The sequence below is a fragment of the Triturus cristatus genome, chromosome 6 (assembly GCF_964204655.1).
Source record: "Triturus cristatus chromosome 6, aTriCri1.1, whole genome shotgun sequence".
Lineage (NCBI taxonomy): Eukaryota > Metazoa > Chordata > Amphibia > Caudata > Salamandridae > Triturus > Triturus cristatus.
In genome coordinates this window covers 1,905,226,120-1,905,240,437 of record NC_140589.1, presented here as the reverse complement: position 1 = coordinate 1,905,240,437, position 14,318 = coordinate 1,905,226,120, and the positions used below count along the sequence as shown (strand labels likewise).

The window sequence follows — 14,318 nt, the reverse complement described above, 5'->3', positions numbered from 1 at the left end:
CCTGCTTATATTTAAGTATAAGTGTTAGTCCTTTCCCATCTCAATGCTACAGTTACATTACTGCTGCCTCCCCTGCCGTGCTTCCTGCTCTGTTGCTTGAATTTTATTTAGCTTTATTTAATTTGTGGCACTTTTAGAAGTTCGCCGTCAATTGGTTTTATTTTTGTAGGATAGCTTGGTTTGGACTACCTTCTAAGGTGGGGATTGGTTAAAAAACAAAAAAATTCCTGCCTACCTCTGCTCACTTCTCATTCGCCTGTGCACTTGATATTTCTGTGTTCTCCACCCCAACCCCTCCCACGATAGTGCTTGTGTGGGCCCCCGCCACCACCTCCAATATCGATCAGTGCTTTTTATTTGTTTTTTTTTTAGTGCACTTTAGGGCGAAAAACGTTTCCAGGATCATTCACAGGATGTTGAACCGACTGCGGAGGCTCAAACACGAATCCCCAGCTCCGAAGTCTGCAGCTCTGACTGCTGAGCCACGTCCTCTCGCTCTGGTGATCCCTTCTGGAGTCGCTCTTTGTTTGCCTCAAGCCACGCATTAGCAGCAGCTCGCTCTTGGGCTTGTTGTTTCATTCCGTAGTGCTTTGCAAAAGCACCAGCTACGTTACACATTTGTTTCATATTTTTGGTACACACGGGAGATTACTTGGCAGCTCAGGACATTCCTTGTCTTGAACAGAGCTGCCGATTAATCTCCTAATGTCTACAAAACATATGAATATGTCATTGGGTAATGTTACTGGTGCTCGCTTCTTAGAGGAAATGCTCTGATTCCTTGCCAGGCTCTGTTTTTATCAGAGGGTGATGTCCGCAGCAAGATGGTTGTTAAAATGTGTTAGATCAAACTGGAGCCATAGTTTCAAGATCTTCAAAGGGACAGGGGTGCTTGTTTCAACATGTAGGGGGTTGATGGGGAGGGGGCAAGGGAAAGTGGAGAAGACAATTGGTAATAACCCATCAGGGTTATTGGCTACGCTTATCCGTATTCTATTTATTGTTACATTTACTATTGCGAATCTGTTATGGAGCGCCTATCACCAAGATTGAGCAGTATATAAATTAGAATACAAATACAGTGATTGTGTTTTATTTAAAATTTATCAAAAGAAGATTTACTGTTCCACTTTCACATAAAATAAATGCTGTCTGCTATAGCTTCTTTTTCTTGTGTGCGTTTGCTTGAAGGGAGGGTGGGTGTAGTTTCTTTTGCCTGACAGTTGCGTGAATTTAGAAGAGACCACATGCTGTCACTGCTGCCTCGGCCTGGCGTGTAAATATGGACTCCTCTCCGTGGTGCTATCTTTTTGGTTTATAGCTATAATGGAGAATAATTAACGATGTATCTCTGGAATCGCCAGGGTTTATCTCTGCAGTTATTTTTCGGCTTTTATTCTCTGTGCTGTTTCTTGGTCAGAGACATCAATTTTCTCATTTTTCATGAACCTAATTGTAGCAGGGAGACATATAGTATGCATGCTGTCAACATGTGGACAGGCTACTCTGTGTTGCTTCTCATCTAAATGCTGTTATGTTTGGCTTGGTGTACCTTGTGGGAAACTTGGCATCTGATGCCTTGGGCAATATTTGATTGAAAATCAAGTATTAAAAGAACTGGGGTGAGGATATCTTGCTGGACGTTGAGCGTCTTCTGTTGTGCATTCCTGCAGCGTCCCTCAGATCTATGTCTAAACAGAGCTTCCAGTAATGGGCTCCCTGTCTCTCATGTTGCGCTGCTGGTAGCCTCCCCGTACCATTCATATGGGGTCAGAGGGCCATCTGTTCGTTGTCGTGAGACTCTGGCATCTGTGGCAGGAATTCCAAGACACGTCACTCATTCTGCCAGACTGAGATGCTGCTTGTCGACATCCTTCTCCAGCGTTGCCCTCCCTCGAGGGCCTTCACTGACCATCCACATGACGCATTCAAAACATGCGCAGAAACACAAACCTGCACCCAGGTAATTTTTGGATGATTCTGCTTTGCACAAATCAGTACATTTCAAAATCTAAGTATTTTTAGTGTGTGTGTGTGGTTTATTTTTTTCACATACACTGGTAGCTCCTCCCAGTGTTGGTAAACACTGACAAAACAAGACGCACACCACTGTGAGGACTAGCGTGCTATGAGGACCGATCCCCATAGCGTTCGCATTTGTGCGTGTGCTAATTACAGCACCCTCTTAACACATTTGTGCAATCAGCCTCAAACTAGCAGGAAAACAGTGTTGCAAATAAATAGGAGCAACCATGAAAAGAATCCTTGTTCTTGAAGACCTGCAGATTTATTCATTTATTTACTTGTGTGTATAGACCTCCTGGCACATCTTCAATTGCCCCTGCTTACATTAATAACTGACATGGTAAATGTCCATTTGCTTTACCTCATGATCTGAAGCTTCCTCTCTGAGTCAATCAGCTGTCATTATAAGGAATTCCTATCTGTGTGTTTGTTTTTTTTTTTTTTAAACAACACTTGATTCAAGCATTCTGTGGTATGGTTTTATTATTATGAGGCATTCATCTATTTGGGTGCTGTACACGCCTGTACCATGCAGAAGGCGTAAACTACTTATTGTGGTAAAGGAATTTGTAACCGAATATACCAGAACATATTTAGAAATGTGTGAATACTTTGTGAATAATTTAAGGTATAAACTACCCCCTGGTTTACGTTATAAGGATATTGCAAGATAGTTATGGACCTCCCAGTGACTTGCAATATACTGTTTAACATAAATAAACTATCCCTCCCATATGTATAGTTCTTGGTCATGCACTCCATCTTCTTTCCTTCAGTGCTCTTTTAAACCTTTGTGGCACCTTTTTAATGTAAAATGTGAGATCTTTAGTATTAACAATTAGTTGTTTTTCACTTGTCGCCAACCTGTTATGTAGCTGAAGTATCAAAACCGTCTATATGATGTCTTCTAAAACCTTGATATATTCATGTTGTCGTATAGCAACTCAACCAGTGCAGTAAGTAAACGTGTTTCAATAAGTGCATCCTTATCAGCTATTGGAGAAGAATTTCCAGGGGAAAAAGATCTGAAGAAAGAGAGCGGGATACGTCAAGTCTCACTTTATTTAGGTGGCAGCGACATTTCTGTCCAGCGACCTGCCTTTCATATTCTCTACAGTATGTTTCTGGGGGCACCGTGACGTCTCAGCTGGAATCTAATACATTATTACAGTAGAGTAGATCTGTTTTCTAATTGCAGTTGGCCACAATTAGACAGTAATAACTTATTACAGTTCAGTTGTGATATGATGCCTGCTGCCAGAGCCAACAGCCAAGGTGAAAGGCAGGTCAAAGAGCACCATTGCAGGTGCAGTTTAAACAAATTAAAGGAGAACTGCCTTTTTAGGTCGAGCTTGGGCAGCGCATGTGCTGCTCTGCGAGACATGCTGTATTCGAGAATAGACGTGAAGCCCTGCCCATTGTCTGCCCATATTTGTCATTGGCTTGTGTCAATGTTCTTCATAAAAGCTGACTTCTGATTCGTTAACAGGCTTTTTTGTCCCTCCTTAGTACCGCCTTGTCTTCGTTTGTAAGCTTCCTTGAGGACTTACCATTTTACTTCTGTTGTTACATGGTATGCCTTATGTAGTCTGTAAACACTACTTTCATTAATGAGTTTCTCACACTGCAGGCACGACATGCTTACCTGCAACATTCAGCGCACCATGTGCTCTTTCACTTTCCAAGCAGCCCGGGATAATGGCGGGCGTTTCTTTGAAATGGTATAGGTCTCGCATTTACAAGAGTCTGAGCTATTTGGCATTTTAAATGACAATGCCTTTTATTTGTGTTAATTTTCAAAACAGATAAATAAAAGGCACAGTCCTTTACAATGCTAATACCTTAAACGCTGGCAAATGCGTTACCTATTGCATTGGGTTGTATTTTGTTTACCGCGATTATGCATTTTCATCACATTCCAATACAACTCATTGTTTTTATATTTAAAAACAATGTATTTGTGGGGGGAGATACCCCCACCTTACCTTAAATTTGTGGTATTGGTATGTGATGTAAATGTATATTAGCGGCAAAAAAATGTGAGGCAAATGCATGTGATGTCTTTACCTCGTTGTAAAGGCTGTTTCCCATTGCATTGTAAATGCTTGTTTAATTTGAGCAGCACCGCTGCTTCAGCTGGGATAACGGCAGAGTTGTGCAAACATGGTGAGTGCTACGCGAGCAGCTTCAAGGCAGAGTGTGAGTAAATATTGTATGAGTATCGGCCAGCGAGCTACAGCAGGGAAGGAACCTTGTGAGTAAACATTGAATGAGTCTTGGCCAGAGAGCTACGGCAGGTATGGACCATGCTCCTACTCCCCAGTGAGCCGGTAGCGGGTCAAAGAGATGTCTAGACATCAACTGCTCCTGCAGGACTGATGAACAGCAGATGAGTATACTGTGTGCGCTCTGTCTGCCTGCACTTACTTACCACTGGGCTCGTCTGGCTGCAGTTTGGGGGCCAGGGCTCCAGGCACATGGTCCCCTCTCCATTCCAAGCCCACCAAAGGCTGGGATGTGCTCGCATCCCCCTCCCCTGAGCCGCGCAGTTATTTGGAGGCCGTGAAAGGCTGTTAAAAGCCTGACTGGCTGGGGCAGTCAAGTGTGAATATACCAAGCGCTGTTCCCAAAAAATGTAATTTCCCTCTTTAATTCTCAGTCATATGATGAACATACATTCTCCCACAAGGATAAACATTCTCATGAAATTTTACGACAGACTTCTGTGGATTTGGCTAATGTGAATTATGGTTAGCTAAAGCAACACAGATGCTGAGTTTACTCCCATATCTATATTTTATAATGTGCATAGAATGTAATTATCTTTTGTAAAATAAGTGTTATTCTCAAACAGTTTAATTCCTATTTTAGACTTTGAATTGACACGTTGCCCGCGCTCCGAGTCTGAGGAATTCAGAATAGTGGTAAACTTATGTTATTTAAAAGTTATCCCGTTCATACATCCAAATATCACTCTAGTGTTGTAATATTACATCCAATAAATACTGCATCCTGCGGTATCACATTTTTTGTACGAAGGAAGCATTTATCCTCTGCTTTAAAGATTTTTGGGAGTTCCCCCTAGGGTTGTTGGAGAGAAGCGTTGGCTGCACTCTTGTGACGCAGACGCTAGCTTCCTGTGTGGTCTCCCTATTACTGAATGCTGATACCGGATTGAATATATCCAGTTGTATCACCAAGCCCAGGGGATAGTACTCCACCTGACGTGAGTAAGAAATTTAAAGGGGGATTAGTTTTTCTCCTCAATGAGGTCCTGAAGAAAGCCATCGAACCGGCAAGGGCGCATGCAGGTTGAAACATGTCGGAAAAGTGATGTGACGGACATATTGCACGTCCCATATTTCACATCTGCCGTTTTTAATCTTACCCTATAATTTTTTTAGACTAAATTGCACCACATGATAAACTAGATCCTAACCGGTTTTTGAGGATCTCCTGGTGAAGGCCAACAAAAGACCCAGTGATGATGCTATCAGCCAAGATTACGTCAATGGCAACAGACATACCAATGACGGATAATGGCTGTTGAGGGTCTTCTACACATCTGTGCCAGATCCTTCGAGGCCTCTTGGCTCCACTCCTTTTTAGTTCTCGGGACCATCCGGTCGGCAGACCGGAAGTCCGGCGATTTAATGTCTTTGAGAAGAGGGGCTTGCACCCGCCCCTCTTCTCTCCTGTTCTCCATTGGCTGGCCTCTTAAATGCTGGCCAGCCACTGGAGAAGAGGTCCAGTCACTCCGATTATGCCCCGTCCTTTTCGGATCGGGGGGTGTGTTTTTTAAAGAAAGTCTCATTGGCTGGAGGAGAGAAAAGACAAACACGCCCCCGAATCCGCCACTGCCTTTCTCCGAGGCATTTCTTCTTGACCTCGGAGAAAGGCGGTGGTGTGCTTGCCTTTTGCTGTGCTTTCTTTACAGGAACTGTTTTTTTTTCTTCTTTTTCTTGCAGCACTGAATTATAGAATTCAGCTGTCTCCCTTGTATGCTTGTATCTTCCCCACCCTTCCCTCCATGTCGCTCCCCGGCACAGCAAAGCATCTGTGCGGCCCTCCCCCTTCCACCTTCCCCCACCCTCACCCTTTACGTTAGTGTTTTGACTGTGCGCTTGTTATTAACCACGCATGTGCTGGCGCAGTGTTTGTGTGTGAATTCTTTCTGGATTGCTACAGTGGTGTCTTCCGGTGCCCTCGGCTTGTGTTTTTATTTTGTAGAAGGAGCGGTGCCAGCCATCCCCGCCTCGAGTTTCTTTAGAAGCAGACGGGCTCCCTCGTCCGGGTGATTATAGGGGTACCTCTCAGACCTGTTCCCCGTGATTTATGAGCAAAAAAAACACGCACGTTTTCCCTCTCCATCACACGCCGAGGCTCGCGGTTAGGGGATGGTAGGGCGTCTTTGAAGATGAATCTGTTCTGTGATGGGTGACGGAGAGGGACAGACACATAAAAACACCAATAACAGCGCTTCCCACCCAAGAGGCCTGACAAGCTGTAAATGCCAGAAATAAATGATGAAAATATATTTAAAATGACAGCTTCTATTGTAAACGCAAGAGACACAAATCTATCACCAGAGTCCAAGACTGCCAGGGCCTGTAAGCCACAGGAGGGTTCGTGGAGTTAAACGCTCGCCGCTGAAACATGCGGCAACTCCTAACCAGCCTCCCTGTCAAAGCCGTTTAATTGAGGAAAACTACATTGGCTAAAAGCAATACCTGGTATTTATAGCGCCGAGAAACGGCTAAAGTGCGGTGTGAAGCACTATCGACAAAACATTCCATTAAAATTCAAACATAGGATACCCCGGAGCCTTAGGCACACTTTAAAAAGGGGATTGTAAAAATGCGCCTGAGATGTAACATTAATGTTGTGCCAGAAATGGGTGTCTCGTAACTTATCTTTGGGAAAGTCAATAACTAGAAAGTCCCAGTACACATTTCACGTCTGTGTCGTTTCTTGCACCACGCGCTTGTTTAATTGTCATATAGTATGTGTTGTGCTGACTTGAGGCTTTTCTTCCCGTTGCGGTGGATGACGTCTATTGCTTTTACGCTCTTGTCATTCGATGACTGTGGATTGCCGCGTCCCCCCCAACCCTCCCTCAAGCTCGACCTCTGTTCAATATCTTCAGCCACAAATCGCAGAGAGACGGGGACGAAGGTGGTCTCTTATTACTATAGAAAGTTGAGACAAGCCTGATTTTCCCTAGCCAAGTCAGTATATATTAATGGGATACCCTGATTAGTTTGTGCATCAGACTGTGGGAGAGGGTGTTCTTTGTTTTGTTTATTTATTTATTTGTGGGTTTCTATATAGCGCCTACGCTACTTTTCCCTCAGGTGTCAGCGCGCTTTGTTTCTCTCACTATATAGCACCGCGCTCCTTGTGTGATCCAGAGACCCACAATGCTGCCTGTCTCTTCACGGAAGTGTCGCGTGAGCGCCTGGGAGAGGTCTCAAGACCCTCATGGTGCTACCTCAATCCCAGCCCCCTCCCCCACCACCCCGTAGTGGCCCAGCCCACCCGCCACTTAAAGTGCAATAAACGTGATACAGCGGTGTCTCCGGCCTGGTGCAGGGTGACAAGCCCATGATTCATGGGTGGGGGCGGGGGTCTGTGTGAGCAGCCAGGATTGCGGGGAATGCGGTGAGGGAGACGCACTAATCTCCCGGGCAGGGACGGAGGCTCCCGTCTGAAGGCCCCAGCCGGGTAGGGCCTCTGGCTTCCATTGCCGACTGTCACCCCTATCTACAGCGGCCTCGCCCGCCCCACCTCCGCCCTTACCGCGGGAGGAGGGGAGCGCCCCCCCCCCCCCCCCACAAAATGAGCCCTCGCCCCACTCGAGAGAACACTCACTCCTGGTACTGCACCCGCACCGCAGTCGCTCACTCCACCTCTGGGGCATCAACATACGGGCAATTCTCACGCACTCACATCGTTTATTCAGTCTCTGGCGCCTTTCTGACTCGCGATGGTTTGATTGTGTGTGCTTGTGTTTCGGATTGTGGCTGTATGTATGTGTGCTTATGAACGTGACGTTGTGATTGTGCCCTAGTCATTCAATACATGTCAATAACACATGCCTTCCTAGTTGGAGCATTTTTTTTTAAATATAAATGGGAGTTTAATTTTGGATATGATTATTAGTATCAAAAAGATGCCTGCTCTTCTTGTGGAAGCATAGTGATAATGCTTTCTAATTGTTCATAAATTAGGGTCATCCAAAGAAGGTTGCACACCCATTCTGCTTCCCATTTTCATTAGCGCATGTAAATAAGATTCAGGTGGATATTGTGAAATCCTGACATGGCTCCACCCTCAAAGGCTTTACTGACTAGGGAGGTTTACATGATGACTCCATGTCATTGAGAATGCGATTCACCAGCGCTGGGTTTTTCTTTTACAATGTCCTTCCTTTGAAGCAATCCCCACTGCCCCTTCTCCCCGGAGCATTTTCTTTGTCTCCTTCACCCAAAGCACTCTGCTTGCCTAGCCTTTCCTTCCTCTTGGGCACTAGCCTTTGACCCCTCTCATAAGACCACCAAGGTGCTCTGCATCTATCACCAAGGGTGACCAACTGGCATTGGTGTAAATTTAGGACGATGAGAGTAAAAATTCAGGACACTTCTTTGCTACAACCTAATGGGTTCACGCAGAGATACATCACTTTGTTTTTTCCGCAGTTGTATGTGCTCACTGTATCCCTGCCTCCCTGCAATATGCAAGCTCTCACCAGTCCTCTTCGCTTCCACTGTGTCCATTGCATACACCCCCAGTCTCTGTGCCTTGACAGGTGTTCATCCTCCTCTTCTTACCTTATGCCTGGTTGATACCCCGTGCTCCAATGTGTGTCCACCCCCCAAATGCACCCCCGTTGGTTTATGTATCGCTGCCTTCATAACCTGTAATTCCTGTGTCTGCTTCAGCTCACATTGTCTCACTGTAGCCCTGCTCGTCGTGTCTCTGCTCCCCAGGCCTATGCATCCAGTCTGTCTCCATGCAAATCCTATGAGTACAACCTCCGGCTATGTTTCATTAGTCTGTGCAGAAACCTACTAGTTATAACCTGGAATTTTCTCTTAATTCTGCTCGTTTTGGGCCCCTAGGGATAATCGCATCACATTCATAGCAGCCATCCAATGGGGTGTTAAAAACCAGGTAAAATGAGCACCATCATACTGCTTAACGTTCTTAAATACCCACAAATAAAATAATCAGGTGACTCTTATTCTCTTGGGTTCAATATGTCCATGTATGTAATAAAGCATTCTTGTTGTGTCCTTAAAAACTGCATAGTATTAATTTGCTAAAACAAATCCAGGATTGCTTGATACTGTATCCCAGTAAGCCCTATACACCAGAAACACAATCGATACGATTGCTTATAAATTAATTGTATAACACACAATTGCCATCAGATCCATCCACTACTAAACGCATAAGTAAAAAATATTTATATTTACACTAATAGCTCCAACTCTAACAAATGCGAGACCTATTGCGTTGCAAATGCTTGTTCTTTCTTGATGTTGTGCAGCATTGGGAAAGCCTATATGTCTAAAAGGTGAGACTTCTTGACTTTGCCAATGTGTGTTTACTGTGGTTGTAAACCTCCTTTTTAGGTCTCGGCTGCGAAGGCTGCGCTTGCGCAGTCTCGCTCCGAGATTTAATGACTTTGAGAAGAGGGGCTTGCACCCGCCCCTCTTCTCTCCTGTTCTCCATTGGCTGGCCTCTTAAATGCTGGCCAGCCACTGGAGAAGAGGTCCAGTCACTCCGTTGAAGCCCCGTCCTTTTCGGATCAGGGGGCGTGTTTTTTGCGAGAAGTCTCAGGGAGGAGACAACAGCAAAACACGCCCCCAAATCCGAAAAGGACGTGGCGTTTCTCCGAGGCATTTTCTGCTTCGCCTCGGAGAAAGGCGGCGGGGTTAGGCTGCTGCTCTGGTCTGCTCTGCTGCTCTGGATAATTGATAATTATCTTTTAACGATATGGTGCCACGGATAAGATCGACTGCCTGTTCATACTGTATTTCTATGCTTAAAAAAACAATAAATGTAAAAATTGACCAAAAAAGAAATCATAACTATATTTTTTAGAAACATGGCACGCGTTTCGCTTGGTTGGGCGTTTCGCTTGGTTGGATATACCGATGCATGGATGGAAGTGGGAGAAAGTCCTTTCAAGATGGCCGGTGCCGTTGACTAGGGGAGCCTGGGTCCCGGAGGTGAGAGACGTGCGCACGGCGACAGCTCAGTCGGGGTTCATGTTGGTTGTTGACACAGCGGCTCAGTCACACTCCTCCTTCCGGAGGTTCGTGTCAACAGAGCCCGGCCATGGAGAGGCCGCGGGATAAGCTGTCACGTTCGCCTCCTGGTCATCGTGGCTCCCGGCACGGCCCCCGCTCAGTTAACGGCTCACGGCCCCGTTCCTTGTCCTCCGATAGGCCCCGTAGTTCCCGGCCCAGCTCCCCTTTTGCTACTCGCCGCTCACGGCCCCGCTCCCCTTATGGTTCCCGGCCTCGATCCCCTCATAGGCACTATAGTTCCCGGCCTCGCTCCCCACATAATTTCCGTCGCTCGCCGCCTCGTTCCCGTGGCTCCCGGCCCCGCTCCCCCGGTAGTCTACCTGGCTCCCGGCCTCGCTACTCCCACCGGTCACGACCCACTTACGGCCCCCATGACCACAGGCCCAGGTCTCGTAGCCCCAGGTCCCGCTCCTCCCGTGCCCTCAGGTCCCGCTCACCGCTAGGTTACCGTGGCTTGCGCTCAAGCTCCCCTCTGCCCCCGCTTCCGCTGCGCCCTTACGTGCCCCACGGTTCCCGGGACCTCTCGCCCCTTAGTCTACGGCTGCGCTCTCCCTTTGGTGACCGACCCCGTTCTCCAAGTAGCCCGTATGCCTATCCCCTGCACAGCCCAGGGAACCTGTCCCCTCTTCGTTCCCGCTCCCCTTATCGCTATCACCCAGGGAGTCCCCGTCGCCGCTCCTTCTCCCCCGGGCAACGTCCCCCTCATGACTACCCGTCTTCACCCTCGAGGGGGCTGCCCGAACTGGACTCCTCACAGCGGCCACGTGACCCGGAGGACCTGCGGTACCGCCTAACCCGGCCCAGTCAGAGCGGCGACGGACAGGTAGGGCTCATGTCAACAGGTGAAATTGTTTTCGGAAGCATAGTGGTCATAACTAGCATCCTAAGTTCACTTTTATATAGTCAACCTCAAGACATGGGTGTTTAACCAATAGGTACAGGCAGCATGATCGATCCCACAGTGCCTGGAGACTATCACCAGTAAAACAGTTTCGCTTTACAAATCCTGATTAATTGTATATAGGCGATGCTGCCTTGTTCATGCAAGTATGTTTTGCAGAGGCAACGTTTGATGTGCATATGTGCACAGCCAACTGAAAAGGAGTCCACTTCAGTGACAGGGCTGCTGTGACTAGCTTTTGGTTCATTCCTTTATTTTTTTTAATATTCTGTTATATTGATGCAATTTTTTTCCGAATTCCATATGGGGAGGGGGCGGCCGAGCACTTTGACAGGGCCGGTTTTGGTACCCAGTCCGGCCCTGGTCACAGCAGTCTATTAGCAGCACAGGACGAGCACGCGCACCTTCCCTATGCCGGGGTCAGTGACGCGCCTCTGCTGCTTGAGAGATGACCCAGTTGTGACGGAGGAGCGCGCGCTGAGCACCGGCGGTTATCGGTGCAATCTTTATGACTGTTGTCTCTTGCTCTCTGCCTTGCACAGAGTTCATTCACACCGGGCCCAGAGCTCCTCATGCCTCACACCTGTTAATCTGGGTTAAGGGGTGCAACCTTCACCTACAGGCCAGCAAGGGGGTGGGGCAATGGTGCGGTGCGAGGGGTTCGGCACACAGATCGACAGAGACACACGGGTAAACAGGAGCACACATTCAAACACACAGTTACACACAAACACACGTGCAACTGCAGGGATAAACTGACGCATTTATACACAAATGCTAGACAAACATTTCCAGACACACATCTCAACGTATAGTTACACAGAGATATGCACGTGAACACTTGTGTTAAGTACCCAGGTATGCTACAAAATGCCAGGCATACAGGCACAATCTGTGACGTAGGCATTCAGGCCGAGATAAACCATCCTGTGCATATTCGATGATCAGTTACACAAAAACATAGGGGTAATCTGGCACACGTATCTTCAGCCACCTAGATGAGCATTCGGTAGAAGGCACACATACACAAGTTTGCAAGCACACCAACGTGATCAAGCCTATAGTTAAGCCACACTCACCATCTAGAGCACCACACAGCTCTAAGCCATCGGGGTGGCAACACATGTGCCTCCTCAATGGTACAGCCAGGTCATACCCTACAGTGATGGTACATATAAGACACAGCTGCTGTCATCATCACACACACAACATGCCTCCAGTCACATACTTGGTTAAGCGTTAGTTGCCGAAGTGTTCGCCTCCTGAGAGGTATATCCATTTCATGTTTTTCTGCCTCATCTACATCACCCGCAAACACATAATACGGCATCAAAGCCACACATACTGCTCCACCCTAATTCATAACACCATCTAGATGGCCACTATCCAATAAAATCAATCACAGAGGAATACATTAGTCTACTCCAACCCTGCCAGTTACTATCCACTGACTTACAATATGACAAACCACCAAATACAATATCAACAGAATTGTAAAGTGTGCCCAGATTGTGAAAGCACTGTGGGATGCGATTTGCTGCTGAAGTGGGTGTATTAAGCAGACTGCGTTTCCTTCCTTGGTTCTTCTACTAAAAATGAATGAGGAATTTATAAAGCGCTGGAATCACCCCGGCAGGGGTATCTCCGCGCTAGCAGCGGATAGAAGCGAGGAAGTCGTGAGGGCGCTCAATCGTTAATAAGCTCCGTTTTTAATAGTTTTCTGATTTTAAGCAAGTTAGGTCACTTACGTAAGGCACAGGGGAGCGAGTTCCAGAGACGTGGGGCAACATAGAAACGAGCATTTACAATGCAACGGTCTCGGCATTGTTAAAGTTAGAGCTATTGGCATTGCTCATGACATTATTTTTGTTTGTTTTTGTTTTTAAAACATGTAGAGAAGCAGCATTGTTATTTACAATGTCAATAGCTTAATCAGTGTGTGTGTAGGTGGCTGTGTGTGGGTGCAAATGCAATAGGTCTCGCATTTGAGAGTGATTAAGCTATTGACATTGTAAATAACAATGCCGTTTCTTTAAATGTTTTAAAAACATAAACAAAAATAATGTCATGAGCAATGCCAATAGCTCTAACTTTACCAATGCCGAGACCATTGCATTGTAAATGCTTGTTCTTGTGTAGCTCTGGTCAGAGCCTCTGATCTCTGGAGTTACGCTATGTGAAAGATGCTTAGATTATTGTCCGGGTCCGATCACGGGCTCTGATAGTATAAAGGACTCCCTTGCAGCAATTGATTATATTTCCTGCCGTTATTGTGATGCTCTTTGTTGTGTGGTCCATTCACTGGAAAAGGCTCGTAGACCTGACAGCCTTGGGGTGGTCTTTCCCCAACTTTTTACCTGCCTCCCTCCATTTTCTGGGCTCGTTTTTGCTTGCTTTAGGACTTTGCACCTGTTACCACTGCTAATCGGTGCTAAAGTGTTTGTGCTTTCTCCCCTGAACATGGTAACATGGGCTCATAGGGCTCCTAATCAGTTGGCATATTTAGTGTGCTTATAAGTCCCTAGTAAAGTGCACTACATGTGCCCGGGGCATGCAAAGTATTTGCTACTAGTGGGCTGCATCACTGACCGTGCCACCCACTTATGCAGCCTGAAACTATGTCTCAGGCCTGCCACTGCAGTGCCTATGTGTGAAGTTTACTGCCACATCGAGTTGGCATTTAAAGCTACTTGCCAAGCCTAAAACTTCCCTTTTATTACATACAAGTCACCCCTAAGGAAGGCCCTTGGTAACCCAAAGGGCAGGACTCTATGTGAGTAAAAGGCAGAACATATACTTCTATGTTTTACATGTCCTGGTAGTGACAAACAGTTAAATTACTTTTTCACTGCTGTAAGGCCTACTCCTCTCGTTGGCTAGAACTGGGAAATCCGTAGAATACCTTTAATTCCTGATTGGAAAGGAGTAGCCTTTTCGTGTTTCATATCTTTGCAATGGTAATGATAAATCCTCTTTACTGATAAAGTCGGATTTAACATTACTATTTTTGAAAAGCTACTTTTAGAAAGTGGACTTTTCTCTGCTTGTACTGCTCGTTGTGCCTTTAAGCCTGT

The 14,318-nt window shown here is 46.4% G+C and overlaps 1 protein-coding gene across 10 annotated transcripts in view; it reads left to right on the top strand.

Annotated features, from left to right (window-relative positions):
* The window catches only part of LOC146822391 (uncharacterized), a 420,322-nt gene that overhangs the window by 38,414 nt on the left and 367,590 nt on the right, over positions 1-14,318 (top strand). The gene's annotated exons all lie outside the window — the stretch shown is intronic.